At 35.4% G+C, this 6,178-nt stretch overlaps 1 pseudogene; it reads left to right on the forward strand.

The window, feature by feature from the left end:
* The first annotated feature begins 2,846 nt into the window (after positions 1 to 2,846).
* Positions 2,847 to 3,314, forward strand: LOC149026930 (zinc finger A20 and AN1 domain-containing stress-associated protein 1 pseudogene; annotated as a pseudogene).
* Positions 3,315 to 6,178: the final 2,864 nt, after the last annotated feature.

The following is a 6,178-nucleotide window of genomic DNA, read 5'->3' on the forward strand; positions in this document are numbered from 1 at the left end:
TGTGATTTGTTGCACATACAAAATATAATGTTTGTTCACTTTGTCCTTCCTCCCAATTAAAGAATGAGTAGAGTTGGTTTCACAGAAAATTAAAGAATGAGTAGAATTGGTTTCATAATAAAAAAAGGTGTTCACATATAACTTGTTGATTGACATAATGAGAATATGGGATTGGAATTTGCATGCATCTGCTCTTTTTAGAACTTTCCATGTCTTTGTACTTAAGTTTTGACCTTTATATGTACATGGTGCTAATATCTAATGTATGTTACTCAAAAAAATAAATTAATTAATGTCTTAGTTTTTCTAGCTTGTAACAAAGAATACAGTATGTTTTGTTTTCACTTCAATTCTATTTTGACACAGGGGGACAAGGCCAAGGGGGGGGGTTTTTTAAAAAAAAAAAAAAAAACCCCCCCCCCCTTTTGAAACATGAAGGTTTTATATAGTTCTACCCCACCCCTTTGGGTAGGTCAAACGAATCTTCTACCATGGAGTAAGATCCTTAATATGTGCAAAGAGATATGAATTGGAGAATAAATTGAGGAATTTTAATTACTTTTCACTCAAAAGAGTAATTTTGATTACTAAGATTTTGTTTTTTTTTTAATTTTTTATCTTAGACATAGTGTTGCTGAAAAAAATCTGTTCTGCTACACAAGTGAACTACCTGCAAAAAAGTGTTAGACCGAGTTAGTCGAGTAACGTCTCTGATGATCAAGTTAGTGGAAGCTCATAACTTTAGAAGAAAAAACAACTTGTAGAGCTCTCTCAATGCTAAAGAGAATAAACCAAGAGTGATACCTTAACTGTGCAGTAATGGAGTTCAAATTGAACTCTATAATTATTGCTAACTTCTTGGGGAGAATAGACATTATTACTTGGATTGTAGTATCTAAGAGCAATTCAAAATATCTAACTTAATCAGAATCCTTATCTATATCTTTAAGGAGGTTGGATATGATTCAAATTATACACGTTGCTTAGTGCCTTCGTTTTATTCGTGGTCCGACCAGGTTTGATCGGTTCAGTTCTTCTTTAGTCAACTTAAGTACGTCTATTATAAATTGTCCATAACACAGAGTTTAAAAATAAACCAACTCTTCGAACCCACAAATCCACTAATAACTATTAAGAAATATATATTAGAGAAAAATATATATACACTCTAAATTGCAAATCATTATGTTTCCAGTTTATATCTCCTAAATTTATTTTATGACAAATGTTCCCATGTGCTTAACAGTTAACACCATTAGTTTCAAATTAAAAGGTCATGGTTACCCTTGCTAAATCTTATTTTTTGTTTTCTTTTTCTTTTTGAAAAATAGCTTTATTAATATACTAATAAGATAATAAGGTAACAATTACAATCTATAATATTTCCTTTCATATTTGCATTATCTTGAATAATTTCAAAGATAGCCCTTGAAAGAGCAAGGCACTTAAAGTGAACTTCATGTTTAGATTATAGAAATCAAGCAAAGAAGTCTAGGCAATAGTCTGAGTTCTCTCAGGTGATATAAGTAGGTAGAAGATCTGGTAGCTATTGATAGTTAGTTCATATTTTTTTTATCTCGATTCCGTCGTTGGTTGCTATTTTCATCCATGTTTGTAACCCAAAAGGAACTTGACCTCTTAGGGAATTACATACACTATTGTTCGATTTTGTTATGGTATGAAAGTATGTGATTAAACAGAGATCCAACCTACAAGAAGTGGTCATGTGCTGATGTTCCATGATATCAAATCTCATTGTTTCTTTTTGTGATTCAATAGATTGATCAGTTGCTTACATTCCATGTATGACATTAAGGGATTCAAGGCTCGTGCTTTCTGTTTTGTAATTAAAGACTAAATATAAATTTGAAAAGAAACTTGTATATCATATAAACAATCTTTGGAAGAGCATGGTTGCAAGCAACTTGCAACGGAGTAAATTGTGTTGATCAGGCAGCTTGTTGGGAACTTGAGCTGGTCGATGGATGCGTCTGTGTTATGTTTTTTGTGCCTCTGTGCTTGATCTTAATCAGTAACTTGAAGAACAACCTTTAGAGTTTAGATGGATCAAGATAGAACGATACCACAGTAAGCTTCAATCAAATCCTTGGAGTTGTTCAACCAACCCAGATTCACTTATAGATTTGAATTCCTTGGAGCTAGCTCCTCCCTGTTGTGCATGATGTAGACGACATAAAAAGGGGCAAAGGGCTGGACAAAGAGAAGTAACCCAGTGTCTTGTCATATGCTTATTGTAATAACTTATTAGGGTTTAAACTTTAAAATAAAATTACAAAATTAACCTTCAAAACGGTACAAAAACAATATTCGGTGTATACCGATGGTACGCTGTTTGAAACTGAAACTATACCATACCGAATTCTAGAAAACGGTTTCGGTATAAACCGTATCAAATTTAAAAAGGTGCGGTACGGTACGATTAAACGGTTCGGTACCGTATTCCAAACCGTATTGACACCCTTAATTTTAATAGGAAACTCCAAGGATAGTATCGTCAATATTTAAAAAGCCAAAGAAAGTTAGAAACGTTGAAGTAACTAAATTTAATGTTTTTAAAAAACCAAAAACCAAAAAAAAAACTAATATCAATTTGAATAGGATTTGAGGATTTTCAAATCCAAAATCCGTGTTGGATTCTATATTGGTTTCCACAATAAGAAAAATAAAACCTTATTCTATTTCTTTTTGTATGTCTATATATACTAACACCACCACTGGCTGCGAACATAAGTAAACTGATCTGCTATTTTTTTTGGTTCTTCCATTGCTTGAGAGATCACCGAAAGCGAAAAGAAAAGAAGAAGAAGAAGAAGAAGAAGAAGAAGATGGAGGAAACGGGATGGAATTCTTCTGATCAAGAACCAATTCGCTGTGCAAACGGTTGTGGTTTCTTCGGCAATCCAGTGAACTTCAACTTCTGCTCCAAGTGCTACAGAGATTTCTGTCTCAGACGACCCCAATCCTCCTCTGTAACAACTTCAGAGGCTGTGGAACTACATGAACCGTTGCAATCAGTATCAATCGCCTGCTCGTCATCTTCTGGAGGTTCGGTCGATGTTAATCCTGCTGCTTCTGGTACTATTGAACCTTCTGTTGTTGTGAAGAATAGATGTCTGAGTTGTAACAAGAAAGTAGGTTTATTAGGGTTTCATTGTCGATGTGGAAATACCTTTTGCCCAAAGCACCGATACCCTGAGATGCATGAATGTGATTTCGATTATAGGGTTGAAGGTAAAGAAGCTATTGCAAAGGCTAATCCTTCAGTGAAGCCCGAAAAGATTCAGAGGTTTTAGAGATGTTGCATTCCGAGTTATTGCATCTTTTCTACTACATAATTTCATTAATTGTTATTTTTCATTCAAGTTCTGTATAAAGGATGAATCTTGAATCATCAATTAGGGTTAGTCATTACGCAGATTTTGTAACATTGACACCAGTGCAGTACATGGTCATCTCACAATCGATTTCAAATTTATGAGTTGAGTTTTGAGGAGTTCTTGATTTGCTACATATGAGATTTCTGATTTCGCTAATAAATTAGTTACAACGTATTTTGCTAACTCAGTATCTGAGAAATTCTTGAAAGTCCTGATTTTCTGTATGGAATTTCTTAATTTGATAAATTGTAGAATTTTTTCAATACTTTGCAACAGAAATAGAAACTAAATTATTTTTTATTTTGAGAATAATACAGAAAATTAGTGGGATATTCATTTAACCCACCCCTCAGTCAAGGGCAAGGTTTAAAGTACCCCTCAGACCCGATATTATATCGTTGAACGGATTTATATTTGACCCAACCGATACGATACATCTCGATACGTCTCTATATTAAATTACACTAAAATACATTATCAAGAACGATACAATATTCAATACGGGACGATACGTCTCTTAAAATCACCTGATCAATACGATACTCGATACCCATACTTTAAACCTTGGTCAAGGGTGTTAAATTTTAAACCTTGGTCAAGGGTGTTAAATTTTGGTTTAAATTTGGATTCTGATGAAGTTGTTTTGAAATTGATGACTACTAGTAAATTGATGACTACTTTAAATCTCGACTTGACGGTCGTGTGCATTTGATCTTACCGTATTAAATAAAGTTTATCCTTTTAATCATCCAGTTAAATATAGGCAAATTCCCTTCTTTCTTTTTTTTATTATAAATAAAGAATTTAGTAGAAGGCCGAGTACAACCAAGTCTTAAGGCATCTAATAACACAAGTCACGGGCAGGGGAACATGACACAGGCCGGTTTCAGCCTGAAACACCTAGTCCAAATACCGCCTATTAGCAAAATAACGCTCCGTTGGTGTAATTTGGGTTCAAGTTAACTAACAGTTTGGGCTAACAGTTTAGATTAGGGTTGACTAACGGTTTATGGTGTGTAAAAAAAAATAAAAATAAATAAACAATTGAGCATCCTACAACAAAGCGAAAATTATATGAAAAGCAAAGTTGATATTGGTCAATTTCCATTAAAAAAAACTCATCCATTCTATAGAAATCAAGAACTTGGACATTAAGTAGTAAAATGACTATTTGTTCTTTGAGTTCATGTTTTATTTTTTTAATTGTTTGTACCAACTACATAATGGTAATATAATGATTCAAATACTATTTAATGTAAAATTACAGAAGGGTTATAAGGGGCGGTTTTGGTTGGTGCGGGCTCCGCAACCCTCAGGTCAATTACGGCCCATTAAGGTTCGGTTGGGGTCAGTGCGGTTCGATTTTAACAGTTCAGGCTATAAATTGACACCCTTACAAGTCACCAAACATAAAGAGCATCCAATAACACAAGTCACCAAACATGAAGAAGGGATGTGTGAATGTAAAGAAAAGCCAGACTCAAAGCTCCTTCCTTAATCAAAGCATCTGCAACCATATTTGTTTTCCAGGGTACCTGGTTGAAGAATGTGTATACAAAAGAAATTCCACCCCTTGCCAATATACAAGGTTTGAAATTTAAAGTTTTGGTATCAAGTTTGGAGAGAGAGAGAACTTCAGAGTATCGGTATTGACATATATAATGTTGGCCGTATTATATGACTAGTATTGTGTTGTGAGAAACCTTAAGCCGTGCTTATATAAAGGCATAAAGCTACTCGTTTTTTCTTTTGGAACCAGTGATTTTTTCACATATTAAGGCTGAGAGTAATATATAATATACCATGTGGTATGATTGAATTCATGACCGTGTTGGTTATCGAGCAACCGTGTAGTGGCGAAACGATCAAGCAAGATTTCGGTCCGTTGGATCGAAATCTTGACCATTGAATTTCAAAGGTCGAGATCCAAATCTCAATTCGATCCAATCAACCTTAATGATTTACTTGATAGTAAGGACTGGATCAAAATCCGTGCGCAGTGGTCTCATAAAGGTATTAGTTCGAAATGGAAAAAAGGAAAAAAATATAAAATCAATTCTAGAACCTTCGACTGAGTCCGGATAATCTCCTCAACGGTTATGACAAAAAATTACAGGGGGACCACATGATCGTTAAAAAATATCTGAGAATGATGTAGCTGAACGAAAGTGTGAATATGTTAACTGATCAGTTCTAAATATCTACTGACAGATCTATTGATTAAATTTGAATCGTCCAAAGCTGGATGGAAGTGTGAATATGTTAACTGAATAGTTCTAAATATCTACTGTCAGATCTATTGTTTAAATTTGAATCGTTCAATAAAATTCATATTTAAAATCGTTCAACTACACTTTAACCAAAACATTTTATTATTTACTTGTGGGAGTTTGTGGTTGTAGAACCGTTGAGGAAGATGATCCACACTCATTTAACCTTTCATCAGACGGTTTCAAGCTTTCATCAGACGGTGACAAATACATTTATTAGGTTACAATTGGGGGAAGAAGGAGCAAGAGTAGTTTAATATGATAAGCGGAAACGTATCAAACAAGTGCGATAAACAAACAACGGAAGGCCCAGATACTTTAGAGCCGGGCCGCCCCCGGGGGGGGGGGGAAGGGGGGCCCCCCCCCCCCCCCCCCCAAAAAAAGGGGGGGGGGGGGGGGGGGGGGGGGGGGGGGGGGGGGTTTTTTTTTTTTTTTTTTTTTTTTTTGGGGGGGGGGTGGGGGGGGGGGGGGGGGGGGGGGGGGGGGGGGGGGGGGGTTAGTTTAAGGGAG

This window comes from Hakea prostrata, chromosome 1, assembly GCF_041222555.1.
Source record: "Hakea prostrata isolate BN-2017 chromosome 1, UWA_Hpros_2, whole genome shotgun sequence".
Lineage (NCBI taxonomy): Eukaryota > Viridiplantae > Streptophyta > Magnoliopsida > Proteales > Proteaceae > Hakea > Hakea prostrata.